This window comes from Phyllobates terribilis, unplaced genomic scaffold (assembly GCF_046119375.1).
Source record: "Phyllobates terribilis strain yellow unplaced genomic scaffold, ASM4611937v1 Scaffold_12__6_contigs__length_324123572, whole genome shotgun sequence".
Classification (NCBI taxonomy): Eukaryota; Metazoa; Chordata; class Amphibia; order Anura; family Dendrobatidae; genus Phyllobates; species Phyllobates terribilis.
The window spans coordinates 177,120,519-177,140,790 of NW_027362772.1; the positions used below are offsets into that span (position 1 = coordinate 177,120,519).

The 20,272-nt window shown below is 42.0% G+C and overlaps 2 non-coding genes across 2 annotated transcripts; both read right to left on the bottom strand.

Moving 5' to 3' along the window:
- Positions 1-924: 924 nt before the first annotated feature.
- On the bottom strand, positions 925-997 carry TRNAF-GAA (transfer RNA phenylalanine (anticodon GAA)). Its single transcript has one exon. It is a non-coding gene; the product is annotated as a tRNA-Phe (tRNA).
- A 17,768-nt stretch (positions 998-18,765) lies between these two features.
- TRNAF-GAA (transfer RNA phenylalanine (anticodon GAA)) lies at positions 18,766-18,838 on the bottom strand. Its single transcript has one exon. It is a non-coding gene; the product is annotated as a tRNA-Phe (tRNA).
- Positions 18,839-20,272: the final 1,434 nt, after the last annotated feature.

Genomic DNA, 20,272 nt, shown 5'->3' on the forward strand with positions numbered 1-20,272 from the left:
ATATTAATGGTAAATTTAGGTCAATATATTTTTAGTTTTTCTTGTGAAAATATCTAAAGTTGTACAATTTCATTGAAATGTGGTGATGCCCATATGTCTTCAGAAACTACTGTTTGGTCACACAGCAGGGCTTTGAAAGTAAGAGCGCTATTTGGGTTTTGGGAATGCAGATTTTGCAAGAATATTTTGAGGGTGACATTTGCAGAGTTCCAAAAGTACCAAAACAGCAGAAACCCCTCCAAAGTGATCCCATTTTATAAATTACTCCTCACAATGAATTCATCAACACCAGCAATTACTATTATTGTCCAACATGTGTTTTCACTCTGCAACATCCAGAATTGCAAATAAGCCAGTTTAGTGCCCAGCTTGCGCTTATGGAGACAAGCACCCCAAACATTTTAAGTGGGCTCTCCTCGCTAGAGAAATGCCAAATCTGTGGATTCTTTGTCTTACCATTAACGTAGAAACCCCTATTTTTAGAATGAAAGATGATGGTCCTGAGTTGGGGCTTGTGTTTTTTGCCTTCCTGGCTTTTTCCCCAAACAGCTTTGTTCCTGGCATATTTTTGAAGCATATTTGTCTCAGTAATGCCACAGCGATTCATAGTCAAACATAAATGGCTGAAATCATTCAGCTAGTGTCTGATACATGCTGCCCGTATTAGCTATCAGGTTTCCTTTAAATCCTCATACAGCTAAGTCAAACTAAAATAAAACAAAGTGATGATGTCCAGAATGAAGGAAAAATTACAAAAAATATTATTTTCCTCAAAAGTTAAAAGTGTTCAGTTCTCAAGTTTCTATCATTTTATTTCCTGTAGATAGTTATAATGATTAGGATTTTTACATTCTCTGTAAACAGTCAGTCCATATGCTTTGTTTATTTTCTGCTTAAAATTTAATAGGTGAAGAAAAAAACTTTTGCCGAAGCCCGGGATTGAACCAGGGACCTTGAGATCTTCAGTCTAACACTCTCCCAACTGAGCTATTTCGGCAGGACACATTTAGATTCAGGAATGTTCAACACACTGTAGATGTCACAACTGGATGTATTTATTTTTACTTTGACTTGTTTTTGCAAGATTATCTATATTTGAAAGTCCCGCTATTTTGCGTACATTTTAAGAACTTACATTAATTCTTTGTGAGTGAATAGAAAAAAACAGCAATTCTGCATTTTTTTTACATTTTCAAATTTACTAAATTCGCCAGGGTAATTCTGACTGTGTCTCTGTAGGACAGGTGATGATTGAGCATAAAACACAATTTGTAAGCATAATGTTGCATCAAGCTTTATTTTTTTCTTAGGTGCAAACAATTGGAGTGAAGATAGGAGATGCAAATTTAGAGAAAATATTCTACTGATTGTTAATGTTGAAAGTGAAAACATTTGTCCCAAAATGTGGTGAAACTTTGATGTCAGTATCACATGCGCATTTCAGACTTGTTAAACTATGTTCATTTGCTCTTTTAGCTTTTGTTTATTAAGTATATATAGTCTATTGATGCCTGAGGTAAAAAAATCTGAAATTAGACTTACTGGTAATTTGGTTTCTAGGAATCTTCCACGACAGCACCTTAGGAGGTTCACTCTCTGCCCTAATAGGGACAGAGAACACATAGAGATGAAATAGTCCCTCCCATTTTCCTATCCACAGTATTTTTCCGATGCCAAAGCAACAACTAACATATGCACAAAGAAACTATTTGATTTTCCCAGAAGTCTTTTGTGAAAGCACAAATTCAGGACATTTAAGATTTGCCTCAAGGACCCCCAGGAATACTGCCAAAGTGCCAACGTTGAGAATTGGTTTTGCTAAGCCCCATCACTTTTAGTTTTCGATTTGAGATTGCCACCAATATAGTACCAATATAGTGGACCCCCAACTAATCAGTAACAGGAGTGAAGCTGTACAATTTCTTGAAAGAAAATGCTAATGTCAGAAGTGGGATTCGAATCCATGCCTCCAGGAGAAACTGCGACCTGAACGCAACGCCTTAGACCGCTCGGCCATCCTGACTTCTGTAATTTAACTCTTTCTAAGCTAAGCAGTAGAAAGATGAGCATTACTTGTGATGAAAGGAAATATACCATGATTTATTTTATTTCAATATTGATTTGTAACCTATTAGTTACAGCCAATTTTTAGCTTCATGACCAAGCACCGTTTTTTAAATCTGACATGTATCACTTTATGTGGCAAAAACACTGGAATGCTTAACATATCCCCGTGATTCTGATAGTGTTATTTTGTAATACATTGTACTTTATATTAATGGTAAATTTAGGTCAATATATATTTAGTTTTTCTTGTGAAAATATCTAAAGTTGTACAATTTCATTGAAATGTATTGATGCCCATATGTCTTCAGAAACTACTGTTTGGTCACACAGCAGGGCTTTGAAAGTAAGAGCGCTATTTGGGTTTTGGGAATGCAGATTTTGCAAGAATATTTTGAGGGTGACATTTGCAGAGTTCCAAAAGTACCAAAACAGCAGAAACCCCTCCAAAGTGATCCCATTTTATAAATTACTCCTCACAATGAATTCATCAACACTGGCAATTACTATTTTTGTCCAACAGGTGTTTTCACTCTGCAACATCTAGAATTGCAAATAAGCCAGTTTAGTGCCCAGCTTGCGCTTATGGAGACAAGCACCCCATACATTTTAAGTGGGCTCTCCTCGCTAGAGAAATGCCAAAACTGTGGATTCTTTGTCTTACCATTACCGTGGAAACCCCTATTTTTAGAATGAAAGATGATGGTCCTGAGTTGGGGCTTGTGTTTTTTGCCTTCCTGGCTTTTTCCCTAAACGGCATTGTTCCTGGCATATTTTTGAAGCATATTTGTCTCAGTAATGCCACAGCGATTCATAGTCAAACATAAATGGCTGAAATCATTCAGCTAGTGTCTGATACATGCTACCCGTATTAGCTATCAGGTTTCCTTTAAATCTTCATACAGCTAAGTCAAACTAAAATAAAACAAAATGATGACGTCCAGAATGAAGGAAAAGTTACAAAAAAATATTATTTTCCTCAAAAGTCAAAAGTGTTCAGTTTTCAAGTTTCTATCATTTTATTTCCTGTAGATAGTTATAATGATTAGGACTTTTACATTCTCTGTAAACAGTCAGACCATATGCTTTGTTTATTTTCTGCTGAAAATTTAATGGTGAAGAAAAAACTTTTGCCAAAACCCAGGATTGACCCTGGGACCTTTAGATCTTCAGGCTAACGCTCTCCCAACTGAGCTATTTCGTCAGGACACATTTAGATTTAGGAATGTTCAACACACTGTAGATGTCACAACTGGATGTATTTATTTTTACTTTGATTTGTTTTTGCAAGATTATCTATATTTGAAAGTCCAGCTATTTTGCGTACATATTTAAGAACTTACATTAATTCTTTGTGAATGAATAGAAAAAAACAGCAATTCTGCATTTTTTTACATTTTCAAATTTACTCAATTCGCCAGGGTAATTCTGACTGTGTCTCTGTAGGACAGGTGATGATTGAGCATAAAGCACAATTTGTAAGCAAAATGTTGCATCAAGCTTTATTTTTTTCTTAGGTGCAAACAATTGGAGTGAAGATAGGAGATGCAAATTTAGAGAAAATATTCTACTGATTGTTAATGTTGAAAGTGAAAACATTTGTCCCAAAATGTGGTGAAACTTTGATGTCAGTATCACATGCGCATTTCAGACTTGTTAAACTATGTTCATTTGCTCTTTTAGCTTTTGTTTATTAAGTATATATATAGTCTATTGATGCCTGAGGTAAAAAAATCTGAAATTAGACTTACTGGTAATTTGGTTTCTAGGAATCTTCCACGACAGCACCTTAGGAGGTTCACTCTCTGCCCTAATAGGGACAGAGAACACATAGAGATGAAATAGTCCCTCCCATTTTCCTATCCACAGTATTTTTCCGATGCCAAAGCAACAACTAACATATGCACAAAGAAACTATTTGATTTTCCCAGAAGTCTTTTGTGAAAGCACAAATTCAGGACATTTAAGATTTGCCTCAAGGACCCCCAGGAATACTGCCAAAGTGCCAACGTTGAGAATTGGTTTTGCTAAGCCCCATCACTTTTAGTTTTCGATTTGAGATTGCCACCAATATAGCGGACCCCCAACTAATCAGTAACAGGAGTGAAGCTGTACAATTTCTTGAAAGAAAATGCCTGTGTCTCTGTAGGACAGGTGATGATTAGAGATGAGCGTTGTTCTACTCGAACTGTTCGCCAATCTCAAATTCGAGCTGTTTTGGGCGGTGTTCGAGCCGTTCGGCGAACACGAACAATTTGATAAAAATTCGGCTGTTCGAGGTTATGTTCGATCACTGTTCGTGCACCAAAATCATAACTCGATTTTTTCTCAGTAATGATGAAAATTAATGTTAATACGCAGTTTGAGTGTACAGCGGGGTGGGGGGAGGGGCAGGGGATGGATCTCTGCAGGAACAATGAAGATCTCCATTTTTTTTTCTCTTTCCCGCATTTGCAGTTGGGAGGTGCAATCTGTCAGCCTATCAGCAGCGCACACACGGAGCGAAGTGCTTTTTTTCACACAAGCAAGGGCATGTGTCATTGGCAGTGTATGTCACATGTCCTTGGCCTATAAGACCAAGCCATTTTCCCCGTCGCCACCATTTTCTCACTGCTGCAGCTGCGTGTTAGACGGCACCGCTGTTGCTGTGTGCGCTATACCTTGTTAATTTCAAGCCAATTTTCGCACAAATATACAGATAGCTTGGGAGTAGGGAATAGTTGTGATTGCAGTCCTTTTAAGGACTAGGTTACAGCATTTCCTATGACTTTTATCAGGGAGGTCTGTGCTCTTAAATAGATAGGTTGTGGGAGTAAAGACTAATTGTAATTGGAGTCCTTTTCAGGACTAGGTTACATCAGTTCCTATCAGTTTTTGCCAGGCAGGTCTGTGCCAGTGCTGTGCAAGTTTTTTTCACAGCATTTGGCTGAATCTAGCAAAGCTAATCCTTTTTGGCCTATTGCAGAGTGTGTTAGTCAGTGGAGTAGCCTATCTGTGCTGCAAGATATACCACCTGTGTATAGAATACCAATTTTTTTACTGCACCTAGTGAAGTAAAATCTTTTGGGCATAGCATTATTCTATTAGTCCATCTATACTGACCTCCATCAGGTTGCAAATTAAAACTAATTTTTATCTGCATCTACAGTACCTCTGAAAAATATTTGGGCTTCTAGCTGTGTGTGGGACTTGTTGTATTAGTCCATCTATACTGACCTCCATCAGGTTGCAAACTGAATATATTTTTTTCTGCATCTACCTCTGAAAAAATATTGGGCTTCTAGCTGTGTGTGGGTCTTGTTCTATTAATCCATCTATACTGACCTCCATCAGGTTGCAAACTGAATATATTTTTTTTCTGCATCTAGCTCTGAAAAAATATTTGGCCTTCTAGCAGTGTGTCGGACTTTCTCTATTAGTCCATCTATACTGACCTCCATCAGGTTGCAAATTAAAAATAATTTTATCTGCATCTACAGTACCTCTGAAAAAATATTTGGGCTTCTAGCTGTGTGTGGGACTTGTTGTATTAGTCCATCTATACTGACCTCCATCAGGTTGCAAATTAAAAATAATTTTTATCTGCATCTACAGTACCTCTGAAAAAATATTTGGGCTTCTAGCTGTGTGTGGGACTTGTTGTATTAGTCCATCTATACTGACCTCCATCAGGTTGCAAACTGAATATATTTTTTTCTGCATCTACCTCTGAAAAAATATTGGGCTTCTAGCTGTGTGTGGGACTTGTTGTATTAGTCCATCTATACTGACCTCCATCAGGTTGCAAACTGAATATATTTTTTTCTGCATCTACCTCTGAAAAAATATTGGGCTTCTAGCTGTGTGTGGGTCTTGTTCTATTAATCCATCTATACAGACCTCCATCAGGTTGCAAACTGAATATAATTTTTTTCTGCATCTACCTCTGAAAAAATATTTGGCCTTGTAGCAGTGTGTCGGACTTTATCTATTAGTCCATCTATACTGACCTCCATTAGGTTGCAAACTGAATATATTTTTTTTCTGCATCTAGCTCTGAAAAAATATTTGGCCTTCTAGCAGTGTGTCGGACTTTCTCTATTAGTCCATCTATACTGACCTCCATCAGGTTGCAAATTAAAAATAATTTTTATCTGCATCTACAGTACCTCTGAAAAAATATTTGGGCTTCTAGCTGTGTGTGGGTCTTGTTGTATTAGTCCATCTATACTGACCTCCATCAGGTTGCAAACTGAATATATTTTTTTCTGCATCTAACCCAGCCAATAGTTTTGGCCTAATACCACAGTTTGGCCACTCAGCTCTGCTCGGTTACCATCCATTGTTTTTTTGTGCAAACAACTCCAGAGTTGTGAAATAGTTAACCACCAAAATGAGTGGAAAAAGGCCTGCTGCTGGTGGAAAGGGGAATAGGCGTGTTGGGAAGGGGAAAAAAGGTTGTGTCCGTGGGGTAGGTGTTAAAGCAACAGTAACATCTGCAGAAGAAAGACCATCTTCCAGCCAAACTAAAATGTCTACTTCTTTTAGCGGACAATGTGATAAGATCCCTTTCTTACGGCCACGCCAATCGCTACAAATTCCAGATGAGGCACAAAAACAGCAGGTGCTTCAACGGATATCAAGTGCTCCTTTAAGTGGGCTCTCCTCCACATCAACTTCAACATCACAAATACTCCAGTCCTCAAAGGTGTCACCCAAATCGCACTTGCTTCCTCACAGCTCCCAAATCTCCAGCTGCCCGTCTGAGTATGAGGTAGAACAGATGGTTGAGTCTGCAGAGCTGTTTACTCATACTATAGCCTGGGAATCAGAGATCGACTCCAGCGCTTCTGTGAATCCAGACGAGGAAATGATCTGCACTGATGCCCAGAATCTTTATGAGTCGGATCCAGGACCAGACGCAGAAGGTTCTGTCCATAATGTAGACCCTCATTCCCAAACTGTAACTCCTGTTATTGGAGACAATGAGGAAGACGATGATAAGACTCAAATACCTGATTGGAGCGACAACTTTAGTTTTTTGTCAGGGCAGGAACAGGTTGGCTCTGAGGACGACGGGTGTGATAACACACAGGGTGATGATGATGAGGTTGGAGATCCCACTTACTGTCAACCCACAGTCAGCCAAGAGATGAGGTCAGCAGAGGAGGTGGAGGAAGATGCTAGTGACGACGAGGTCAGGTTGCGCCTTCCTGGACAGAGACGTAGTACTGGAAGCACGTCAACAACTGCATCCTCAAACACAACTCTGCCTCTCACCACAAGTCGTGGTGGCTCTTCAGGTCGCATGGGTGCTAAGCCTTGCATAGCCTGGGCATTTTTTCAGATCGATAAAGATGACCCAACTCGTGTTATTTGTAACATTTGTCAGCAAAAGCTAAGTAGAGGCCAAAAAATACATAGTTTGAGTACTTCATGCATGAACCGGCACATGGACATGAAGCATAAGTTGCAGTGGGAAGCTCAGTGTGCTACAATGCGGCCTAGCCGGCCGGGCCAACCACCGTCTGCCATATCTTGTGCATTCGCGGCCTCTTCATCCTCTGTGACTGGGGGGACAGCAGTCACACCTGTTTTGGGGCGCAGACCTGCCACCTCTTTACCCGCAACAGCCAGCGTGATTGGCAGGTCATCATTTCCTTTGGAGGTGGTAACAGCAGCTGGTGTTGAGCGCTGTCCGACATCGATAGCACCACCTTTGGATCAAGGCAACCGAACATGTCCGCCTGCATCTTCCTCACAGACCGGCAGTTTGCCGGGGACACCCTTATCAACCCCGTCTAAGCACAATAGCCAGCCCTCGGTCCCTCAGATGTGGACAAGTAAAAGACCATTTCCTCCTAGCCATGAGAAAGCTAAGAGGTTGAATTTCACCATCTGCAAGCTCTTGGCTACAGAAATGCTGCCTTTCCACCTGGTGGACACAGAGGATTTTCGAGACCTTATGTCCGTCGCAGTGCCCCAGTACCAGATGCCCAGTCGGCACTACTTCTCAAAGAAAGGTGTGCCTGCGCTCCACCAGCATGTCGCACACAACATCACCGCTTCTTTGAGAAACTCTGTGTGTGACAGGGTGCATTTCACCACAGACACTTGGACGAGTAGGCATGGACAGGGGCGTTACATGTCGCTGACTGGGCACTGGGTAACTATGGTGACAGCAGGACAAGGGGCTGCTGTCCAAGTCTTGCCGTCCCCACGAGTTGTGCGTCAATCCTCTTTATGTCAAAGTTCCTCCACTGCTTCTGCCTCCTCAACCTCCTCTCGGTCTTCCACCTGCACCCAAAGCCTGTCTGGTCATGCCACAAGCTTTCTAACTGCGCAGAAGGGATCCTGCACACCTCCTTACTATGCTGGCAGTAGGGCTCAACGTCATCAGGCGGTTTTTACATTGAAATGTCTGGGAAATGTGAGTCACACAGCTGAGGAGTTGTGGTCAGCTCTGGAGAACCAATTTCATGAATGGTTGTCTCCACTGGACCTGAAACCAGGGAAGGCCGTGTGCGACAATGCTGCAAACCTGGGTGCGGCCCTTCGCCGGGGCAATGTCACACACGTGCCTTGTATGGCTCACGTGTTGAACCTGGTTGTCCAGCAATTTTTAACCCACTATCCCAGACTAGATGGCCTTCTGCAGAGGGCACGGTCGCTGTGTGCTCACTTCCGCCGTTCGCATCCCGCAGCTCAGCGACTTACATCTCTACAGAAGTCGTTGGGCCTGCCACTTCACCGGCTAAAATGCGATGTGCCTACCCGGTGGAATTCAACTCTGCACATGTTGCAGCGACTGTGGCAGCACCGACAAGCCCTGGTGCAATACGTTCTGACGTATTGCCTGGGCCAACGAGATTCAGAGGTGGGGCAAATCACGCTGGAGGAGTGGTCTCAGATCAGGGACCTATGCACCCTTCTGCACAGTTTTGAAATGGCGACGAAGATGTTTAGTGCTGACGATGCCATTATCAGCATGACTATTCCGGTGATTTACATGCTGGAGCACATGTTAAACAGAATTCGGAGTCAGGTGGTGGCACAAGAGGAGGTGGAGGAAGTAGAGGAGGAGGAGTTGTATGCGGAAGGGCTAACATCTGCAAGGTCCAGACGGTCGGCAGCACCAAGGCGGCAGGCATGTGAGGGTGGGGGAGATGGTTTTACCAGGGCGCATGGTAGCAGCCAAACTAGTGAGGAAGGTGCAGGAGCCCAGGAAGAAGTGGAGGACGAACTGATGGAAGACTCATCAGATGAGGGAGACCTTGATCACATTTCTGTTGTGCGAGGTTGGGGGGAGAGGACAGAGGAAGGAAGCATGATTGTTACCTCGCCACCAACACAACAGGGACTTGTTGCTCCTGGATGCGCAACACACATGAGTGCCTTCTTGCTGCACTACCTGCAACATGACCCTCGAATTGTGAGAATTAGAAATAATCCTGACTACTGGGTTGCCACACTGTTAGATCCCCGGTACAAAAGTAAATTTGCAGAAATTATTCCTGCCATAGAAAAGGATGCACGCATGCAGGAGTATCAGCAGAGACTGTTGCAGAATCTTACATGTGCTTTTCCACAAAATACCAGTGGTGCACGTAGTGAATCTCACAGTTCTAACTTGCCAACCGTGGGACCGTCAAGTGTTCAGCACTCAAACCGTAACAGAACCACAGTATCTGGTGGTAACATCAATTTTGCGGAATCATTTCACCACTTTTTTAGCCCATCCTTTGCAAGGCCACAGGAGACAAGAAGTCTGACACATAGTCAACGCCTAGAGACGATGGTACAGGAGTATCTCCAAGTAAACATTGAAGCCACGACTGTGTCACTGGACCCTTGCTCTTTTTGGGCTTCCAATCTGGATAAATGGCCGGAGCTAGCCACTTACGCCTTGGAGATCTTGTCATGCCCCGCAGCCAGCGTTCTGTCTGAACGTGTGTTCAGCGCTGCTGGTGGTGTGCTGACAGATAAGCGCACGCGGCTCTCCACTGATAATGTAGACAGACTCACGTTCATAAAGATGAACAAATCATGGATCCGAAACGACTTTTCTACCCCTGTGTCATCCTGGGGAGAGTAAAAGCTTGATGATTGGTTAAAATCACCCTACCAACCATTTTAAGCTTTCAAATTACTAATCATGTTTATCTGTATCTTGACTGGAAAATAATTTGGGCTTTGTAGCAGTGTGCAGCACTGATCCTATTAGGCCATCTATAATAAGCTCCACCAGATTTAAAATTAAAAATAATTTTTAGCTGCATCTAGCCCGGAAAATAATTTTGGGGCTCCGAGATGCGCAAGACACATAAGTGCCTTCTTGCTGCACTACCTGCAGCATGACCCTCATATTGTCAGAATTCGAAGTAATCATGACTACTGGGTTGCCACACTCTTAGATCCCCCAAACTTTTCGATCAACCTTTTCATTTTAATAAAGACCAAAAAAATGGTCATTTTTGAAATTATAAGCATTAGCAGGTTGTTAGAAACTGAAATCAAACAGTTTTCAACTCAAAACTTTATTCTAGGTGATGTTACATTTTCACATAGGACCCCTTGTTCGAAAGGAGCTTCTGAACTCTCTCGTCCATTGAATTTGTCAGGTTTTGGATGGTTTCTGCTTCAATTGTTTTGCATGAGGACAGAATACCCTCCCAGAGCTGTTGCTTAGATGTGAACTGCCTCCCGCCATCATAGACACTCCTTTTAATGATGCTCCAAAGGTTCTGAATGGGGTAGAGGTCAGGGGAGCATGGGGGTCACACCATAAGTTTGTCCCCTTTTATGCCCATATCAGCCAGAGATGCAGATGTTTTATGTGCAGCATGAGATGGTGCATTATCATGCAGAAAAATGATCTTGCTGTGAAATACACGGTTCTTCTTCTTGAACCATGGCAGGAAGTGCTGTTTGAGAAAATCCACATACATTATGGAGTTCATCTTTAGCGCCTTCAGGGATCCTAAAGGGGCCAACAATCTCTCTCCCCATGATTCCAGCCCAAAACATTACTCCACCTCCTCCTTGTTGGCGCTGTAGCCGTGTTTGCGTGGGGTGTCCATCAACCAGCCATCCTCCACTCCATCCATCTGGACCATCGAGCGCTGCACGGCACTCATCCGTGAACAAAACAGTTTTGAAATCAGTCTTCATGTAATGTTTGGCCCACTGGAGCCGTTTCTGCTTGTGTGAAGTGGATAGAGGAGGTCGACAGGATGGCGTATGCACAGCTGCAAACCTCTGAAGGACCTTGCATCTTGTTGTTCGGGGGACATTGGAGGCACAAGCAGCTTCAAAAACTTGTCTGCTGCTATGACAAGGCTTTTTTGCCGCTGCTCTTTCAACCTGACGTAATTGCCTGTAGGAAAGAGTCCTCAATTTGCCCTTATCAGCACGCACACGTGTGTACTGTGAATCAGCTACATACTTCTTGATTGCCAAGACACTTCATCCTGATCATCGCACAATGTTGATTGTAGTCATGCCTTGACCTAAACACTCCACAATTTGTTGCTTCTCAGCAGCCGACACATCCTTTTTCTTTCCCATTTTGGCAGAAAATGTAGGCTGCTGAATAATGTGAGAGAGCCTTCTTAAGTAGTCTTGCCTTTCATTGGACACACCTGCCAAACTAATTAGCACTGGTGTCTGCAATTGCTTACAGTGATATAAAGAGCCCTGACACACATCACCATCAATGAGTTTAACTGACAAACAAACAAATTCTTCCCTTATCACTCCTAAACACTTTTTGCATAATAATTTGGAACACAGTGTACATGTGCTTTTCCACAAAACACCAGTGGTTCACGTAGTGAATCTTACAGTTCTAACTTGCCAACCGTGGTCTGTATGGAGTTGTTCAATAAAGGGCCCAAAATTAAGATAACATAGATGGGAGAGGTCTCTATGAATAGGAATTCCTAAGTATTTGATACCCTGTGAGGGCCAGGCAAAGGGAAAGTTGGACTGGATGGAATCCTATATGGATTTAGGGAGGGAGACATCGAGGGCCTCAGACTTCGCTGCATTGATTTTAAAATTTGACCATGTAACAAAGTGATCTATTTCAGCCATAACAGCATGGATGGATATATGTGATTGAGTGATATATACTAGGACATCATCAGCAAATAGAGAGCACTTGTACTCGGTGCCTCCCACCTCAATCCACCTAATATTGGGGTTATGGCGAATTGATGAGAGCAGGTGCTCCGTCACTAGGATGTATAAGAGAGGGGACAGAGAACATCCCTGCCTTGTCCCATTGGTGATTGTGAAAGGTGATGAAAATGTTCTGACGCGCCCCCTGGGCCTTGGGACGCCCGGAGCCGGACCCTTTTTGGTGGATGCTGGTGGTTGTAGTCTCCGTGGCGGCAACCCGGTTCCGTGGCTCAGGGCGGTCAAACCAGTGGCGGAACTATTTATGTGGTTTTGATGTTTAAATGTCCGACTACGCCACCCGTGGATTGCGGTCAGAGTGAACCGCCGCTCCAGGGCAGACCGCTGAGGCTGGTGTTGTGGGTGCAGCAGAGCGTAACATAACTCCCCACGGGAGGAGTATAGCCTCAGGGCAGTGTATGCGGAGGATGGGGGTGATGGTGCAGGGCAGCAGCAGTAATGACACGGAGTCAGTGATGCAGTCCAGGGCCTTTACTCACAGTTCTTATAATCCAGACCACGTCTGCAGGTAACGGCTGCCCACGTCGTACTGTGCTCACCAGGTGAGGGGCTCAGACAACTCCCAGATAACTTTGGAGCGCTTCACAGGACCCCCTTTGTGTGTCCTTTGTCTGGCCTTTCTTACCAACCCTTCTGTCCGGCTGCCTCGGGCCTCCTCTTGGTAAACTTGGCGCCAGTTTCCCTGACCCTATGTGGTGCCTTCCTAGCGGGTGTAGCGAGGGGCTGCGCCACATAAAATGTCACAGCCTCCTGTTTCTAGCTGAGGGTCGTTTCCTGCCTCCACTAGTTTCGGGGACCGGTCTCCCCCTTTGGCCTGACCCCTCCACGCACTTGGATTCTGGCGTGCGGTGGCGACTCGCCCGTCCGCACCCCTGAGATCCCTTCGTTCCTCGTTCCTGGAGCCTTCTCCGCTCCTCTTCCTTCCTTCTCCCTCTTCCAGGCCTGGGCCTCTGTTACTAGGCCCGCCTCCGGAGCAGAGCTCATGCAGAGCCCCTGCTCCCTGCCACTTCTGCTCAGACTTCTCTGCACTGAACTAAGATGGTGCCCACCTTTTATACTCCCTTCTCAATGCACCCAGGAACTGCTTCCTCCCTGCTCCTGCACTACAGGGTTCCCCTTCCTCAGTGTTCCCTCCCCCCACTCCAGCCAGGGACAGGGACTGTCGTGCCCATCTCAGGGGCATATTGGTCGCCCTGCCCCACGGCAATGTGGTGTAATGCATGCAGGTGTCGGGTCCTGATCCACACTACATCCTTACCTGAGAGTGAGATATCACACCTCTGGGTGAGGTGCAATACCTCTGTAGCAACAGAGCCCTCAGGGTGCTACAGTTCCATTTATCTTCAGCCTAGGTGACGTATTGCGATACAGGGCCGTGATTTTGGCTATAAAAGGGTCCCCTAGACCCCTACCCCAAGCTTTTTAAGAGAATCATATATGGCGTGCCAGGAGACTCTATGGAATGCTTTCTCAGCATCCAACGAGAGTATCTAATTACAAATTTTTAACTGCATCTAGCCCAGGAAATACTTTGTGCCTAGTAGCAGGGTCTGCTAGTCAGCGGATTATCCCGGCTGTTAAGCAAGCTACACCACCTGTAGTTTGGACACTTCATTTTTTCAAAGGAAATGCTTCGGGACCACGGGATACTCAGTGAAGAGCATCAGGAGGCACCCCAAGGCATAGGGGCTGGGACTGGCAGTAGGATGCCTTGCGGTGGACAGCCGAGCTCGATCCTTATAAAAGCTTTTTAACTGCAGCAGCTTTAGTGGACGCTACTGGAGCTGGAATTACGCGGCTGCTGGCATGAGACTTGCCCTCCAATAGATCCTTGTAAATGGAGTTAAAGTGTATTCATTCAAATTAGAGAGACAATTTAAATTAAAAAGCTTAGAGCTGCCTCCACCACAGGGGGGCTCGCTCGACCCACCAGCGGACAGGCACCAGTATTGGGAGAGGGGGGCTGGCCATCAGGGTTCACCGCGGCTCTGGCACAAACCCGGCGACATGGAGGTGGCACGGGCAGGAGCGGACTGGCCGTGTCGGCTTCTCACTTTTTGGATTTTAGAAGGGCATGACATGCCTATATCTGTGTCTCCCCCTCCTTTTACTCCTCCACCTCTTTTATTTTCGCATGACTATATGTACTTGTCACTTTTCCATGTGTTAGTTATGTCTTCTGAGCAGTTTGTCAGCTTTTGGACACCTTTGAAGGTGTTTTCTATGTGTTTCTATGTGTTTTTGTTTGCCTGCCATTGGTTTTAACGGTGTTCGAAGGTGTTCGACGAACAGTTCGGCGAACACACGGGTGTTCGACGAACCGAACCGAACTCGAACACTACGGGGGTGGCTCAACACTTGTGATGATTGAGCATAAAACACAATTTGTAAGCATAATGTTGCATCAAGCTTTATTTTTTTCTTAGGTGCAAACAATTGGAGTGAAGAAAGGAGATGCAAATTTAGAGAAAATATTCTACTGATTGTTAATGTTGAAAGTGAAAACATTTGTCCCAAAATGTGGTGAAACTTTGATGTCAGTATCACATGCGCATTTCAGACTTGTTAAACTATGTTCATTTGCTCTTTTAGCTTTTGTTTATTAAGTATATATATAGTCTATTGATGCCTGAGGTAAAAAAATCTGAAATTAGACTTACTGGTAATTCGGTTTCTAGGAATCTTCCACGACAGCACCTTAGGAGGTTCACTCTCTGCCCTAATAGGGACAGAGAACACATAGAGATGAAATAGTCCCTCCCATTTTCCTATCCACAGTATTTTTCCGATGCCAAAGCAACAACTAACATATTCACAAAGAAACTATTTGATGTTCCCAGAAGTCTTTTGTGAAAGCACAAATTCAGGACATTTAAAATTTGCCCAAGGAATACTGCCAAAGTGCCAACGTTGAGAATTGGTTTTGCTAAGCCCCATCACTTTTAGTTTTCGATTTGAGATTGCCACCAATAGAGCGGACCCCCAACTAATCAGTAACAGGAGTGAAGCTGTACAATTTCTTGAAAGAAAATGCTAATGTCAGAAGTGGGATTCGAACTCACGCCTCCAGGAGAGACTGCGAAATGAACACAGTGCCTTAGACCGCTCGGCCATCCTGACTTCTTCTGGCTTTTGTAATTTAACTCTTTCTAAGCTAAGCAGTAGAAAGATGAGCATTACATGTGATGAAAGGAAATATGCCATGATTTCTTTTATTTTAATATTGATTTGTAACCAATTAGTTACAGCCAATTTTGAGCTTCATGACCAAGCACCGTTTTTTAAATCTGACATGTATCAATTTATGTGGGAATAACACTGGAATGCTTAACATATCCCCGTGATTCTGATAGTGTTATTTTGTAACACATTGTACTTTATATTAATGGTAAATTTAGGTCAATATATATTTAGTTTTTCTTGTGAAAATATCTAAAGTTGCACAATTTCATTGAAATGCAGTGATGCCCCATATGTCTTCAGAAACTACTGTTTGGTCACACAGCAGGGCTTTGAAAGTAAGAGCGCTATTTGGGTTTTGGGAATGCAGATTTTGCAAGAATATTTTGAGGGTGACATTTGCGGAGTTCCAAAAGTACCAAAACAGCAGAAACCCCTCCAAAGTGATCCCATTTTATAAATTACTCCTCACAATGAATTCATCAACACCAGCAATTGCTATTATTGTCCAACATGTGTTTTCACTCTGCAACATCCAGAATTGCAAATAAGCCAGTTTAGTGCCCAGCTTGCGCTTATGGAGACAAGCACCCCATACATTTTAAGTGGGCTCTCCTCGCTAGAGAAATGCCAAATCTGTGGATTCTTTGTCTTACCATTAACGTAGAAACCCCTATTTTTAGAATGAAAGATGACGGTCCTGAGTTGGGGCTTGTGTTTTTTGCCTTCCTGGCTTTTTCCCCAAACAGCTTTGTTCCTGGCATATTTTTGAAGCATATTTGTCTCAGTAATGCCACAGTGATTCATAGTCAAACATAAATGGCTGAAATCATTCAGCTAGTGTCTGATACATGCTGCCCGTATTAGCTATCAGGTTTCCTTTAAATCCTCATACAGCTAAGTCAAACTAAAATAAAACAAAGTGATGACGTCCAGAATGAAGGAAAAATTACAAAAAATATTATTTTCTTCAAAAGTTAAAAGTGTTCAGTTCTCAAGTTTCTATCATTTTATTTCCTGTAGATAGTTATAATGATTAGAATTTTTACATTCTCTGTAAACAGTCAGTCCATATGCTTTGTTTATTTTCTGCTTAAAATTTAATGGGTGAAGAAAAAAACTTTTGCGGAAACCCAGGATTGAACCAGGAACCTTTAGATCTTCAGTCTAACACTCTCCCAACAGAGCTATTTCGACAGGACACATTTAGATTCAGGAATGTTCAACACACTGTAGATGTCACAACTGGATGTATTTATTTTTACTTTGACCTGTTTTTGCAAGATTATCTATATTTGAAAGTCCCGCTATTTTGCGTACATATTTAAGAACTTACATTAATTCTTTGTGAATGAACAGAAAAAAAACAGCAATTCTGCATTTTTTTAACATTTTCAAATTTACTCAATTCGCCAGGGTAATTCTGACTGTGTCTCTGTAGGACAGGTGATGATTGAGCATAAAACACAATTTGTAAGCATAATGTTGCATCAAGCTTTATTTTTTTCTTAGGTGCAAACAATTGGAGTGAAGAAAGGAGATGCAAATTTAGAGAAAATATTCTACTGATTGTTAATGTTGAAAGTGAAAACATTTGTCCCAAAATGTGGTGAAACTTTGATGTCAGTATCACATGCGCATTTCAGACTTGTTAAACTATGTTCATCTGCTCTTTTAGCTTTTGTTTATTAAGTATATTTATAGTCTATTGATGCCTGAGGTAAAAAAATCTGAAATTAGACTTACTGGTAATTTGGTTTCTAGGAACCTTCCACGACAGCACCTTAGGAGGTTCACTCTCTGCCCTAATAGGGACAGAGAACACATAGAGATGAAATAGTCCCTCCCATTTTCCTATCCACAGTATTTTTCCGATGCCAAAGCAACAACTAACATATGCACAAAGAAACTATTTGATGTTCCCAGAAGTCTTTTGTGAAAGCACAAATTCAGGACATTTAAGATTTGCCCAAGGAATACTGCCAAAGTGCCAACGTTGAGAATTGGTTTTGCTAAGCCCCATCACTTTTAGTTTTCGATTTGAGATTGCCACCAATAGAGCGGACCCCCAACTAATCAGTAACAGGAGTGAAGCTGTACAATTTCTTGAGAGACTGCGACCTGAACGCAGCGCCTTAGACCGCTCGGCCATCTTGACTTCTTTTGGCTTTTGTAATTTAACTCTTTCTAAGCTAAGCAGTAGAAAGATGAGCATTACTTGTGATGAAAGGAAATATACCATGATTTCTTTTATTTTAATATTGATTTCTAACCTATTAGTTACAGCCAATTTTGAGCTTCATGACCAAGCACCGTTTTTTAAATCTGACATATATCAATTTATGTGGCAATAACACTGGAATGCTTAACATATCCCTGAGATTCTGATAGTGTTATTTTGTAACACATTGTACTTTATATTAATGGTAAATTTAGGTCAATATATATTTAGTTTTTCTTGTGAAAATATCTAAAGTTGCACAATTTCATTGAAATGCGGTGATGCCCCATATGTCTTCAGAAACTACTGTTTGGTCACACAGCAGGGCTTTGAAAGTAAGAGCTCTATTTGGGTTTTGGGAATGCAGATTTTGCAAGAATATTTTGAGGGTGACATTTGCGGAGTTCCAAAAGTACCAAAACAGCAGAAACCCCTCCAAAGTGATCCCATTTTATAAATTACTCCTCACAATGAATTCATCAACACCAGCAATTACTATTATTGTCCAACATATGTTTTCACTCTGCAACATCCAGAATTGCAAATAAGCCAGTTTAGTGCCCAGCTTGCGCTTATGGAGACAAGCACCCCATACATTTTAAGTGGGCTCTCCTCGCTAGAGAAATGCCAAATCTGTGGATTCTTTGTCTTACCATTAACGTAGAAACCCCTATTTTTAGAATGAAAGATGACGGTCCTGAGTTGGGGCTTGTGTTTTTTGCCTTCCTGGCTTTTTCCCCAAACAGCTTTGTTCCTGGCATATTTTTGAAGCATATTTGTCTCAGTAATGCCACAGCGATTCATAGTCAAACATAAATGGCTGAAATCATTCAGCTAGTGTCTGATACATGCTGCCCGTATTAGCTATCAGGTTTCCTTTAAATCCTCATACAGCTAAGTCAAACTAAAATAAAACAAAGTGATGACGTCCAGAATGAAGGAAAAATTACAAAAAATATTATTTTCTTCAAAAGTTAAAAGTGTTCAGTTCTCAAGTTTTTATCATTTTATTTCCTGTAGATAGTTATAATGATTAGGATTTTTACATTCTCTGTAAACAGTCAGTCCATATGCTTTGTTTATTTTCTGCTTAAAATTTAATGGGTGAAGAAAAAAAACTTTGCCGAAACACGGGATTGAACCAGGGACCTTTAGATCTTCAGTCTAACACTCTCCCAACTGAGATATTTCGGCAGGACACATTTAGATTCAGGAATGTTCAACACACTGTAGATGTCACAACTGGATGTATTTATTTTTACTTTGACCTGTTTTTGCAAGATTATCTATATTTGAAAGTCCCGCTATTTTGCGTACATATTTAAGAACTTACATTAATTCTTTGTGAATGAACAGAAAAAAACAGCAATTCTGCATTTTTTTTACATTTTCAAATTTACTCAATTCGCCAGGGTAATTCTGACTGTGTCTCTGTAGGACAGGAGATGATTGAGCATAAAACACAATTTGTAAGCATAATGTTGCATCAAGCTTTATTTTTTTCTTAGGTGCAAACAATTGGAGTGAAGAAAGGAGATGCAAATTTAGAGAAAATATTCTACTGATTGTTAATGTTGAAAGTGAAAACATTTGTCCCAAAATGTGGTGAAACTTTGATGTCAGTATCACATGCGCATTTCAGACTTGTTAAACTATGTTCATCTGCTCTTTTAGCTTTTGTTTATTAAGTATATTTATAGTATATTTAAGTATATTTATAGTATATTTAAGTATATTTATAGTCTATTATAGTATATTTATAGTATATTTAAGTATATTTATAGTCTATTTATGCCTGAGGTAAAAACATCTGAAATTAGACTTACTGGTAATTTGGTTTCTAGGAATCTTCCATGACAGCACCTTAGGAGGCTCACTCTCTGCCCTAATAGGGACAGAGAACACATAGAGATGAAATAGTCCCTCCCATTTTCCTATCCACAGTATTTTTCCGATGCCAAAGCAACAACTAACATATGCACAAAGAAACTATTTGATGTTCCCAGAAGTCTTTTGTGAAAGCACAAATTCAGGACATTTAAGATTTGCCTCAAGGACCCCAAGGAATACTGCCAAAGTGCCAACGTTGAGAATTGGTTTTGTTAAGCCCCATCACTTTTAGTTTTCGATTTGAGATTGCCGCCAATAGAGCGGACCCCCAACTTCGATTTGAGATTGCCACCAATAGAGCGGACCCCCAACCATGAGAAGTGGTGAATTCCCCTTCAATGGACGTCTTCAAACAGAGGCTGGACAGACATCTGTCTGAGATGATCTAGTGAATCCTGCTTTGAGCAGGGGGTTGGACCAGATGACCCAGGAGGTCCCTTCCAACTCTACCATTCTATGATTCTATGATTCTATGATAATCAGTAACAGGAGTGAAGCTGTACAATTTCTTGAAAGAAAATGCTAATGTCAGAAGTGTTATTCGAACCCACGCCTCCAGTAGAGACTGTGACCTGAACACAGCGCTTTAAACTGCTCAGCAACCTGACTTCTTCTGGCATTTTGTGATTTAACTCTTTCTAAGCTAAGCAGTAGAAAGATGAGCATTACTTGTGATGAAAGGAAATATACCATGATTTCTTTTATTTTAATATTGATTCGTAACCTATTAGTTACAGC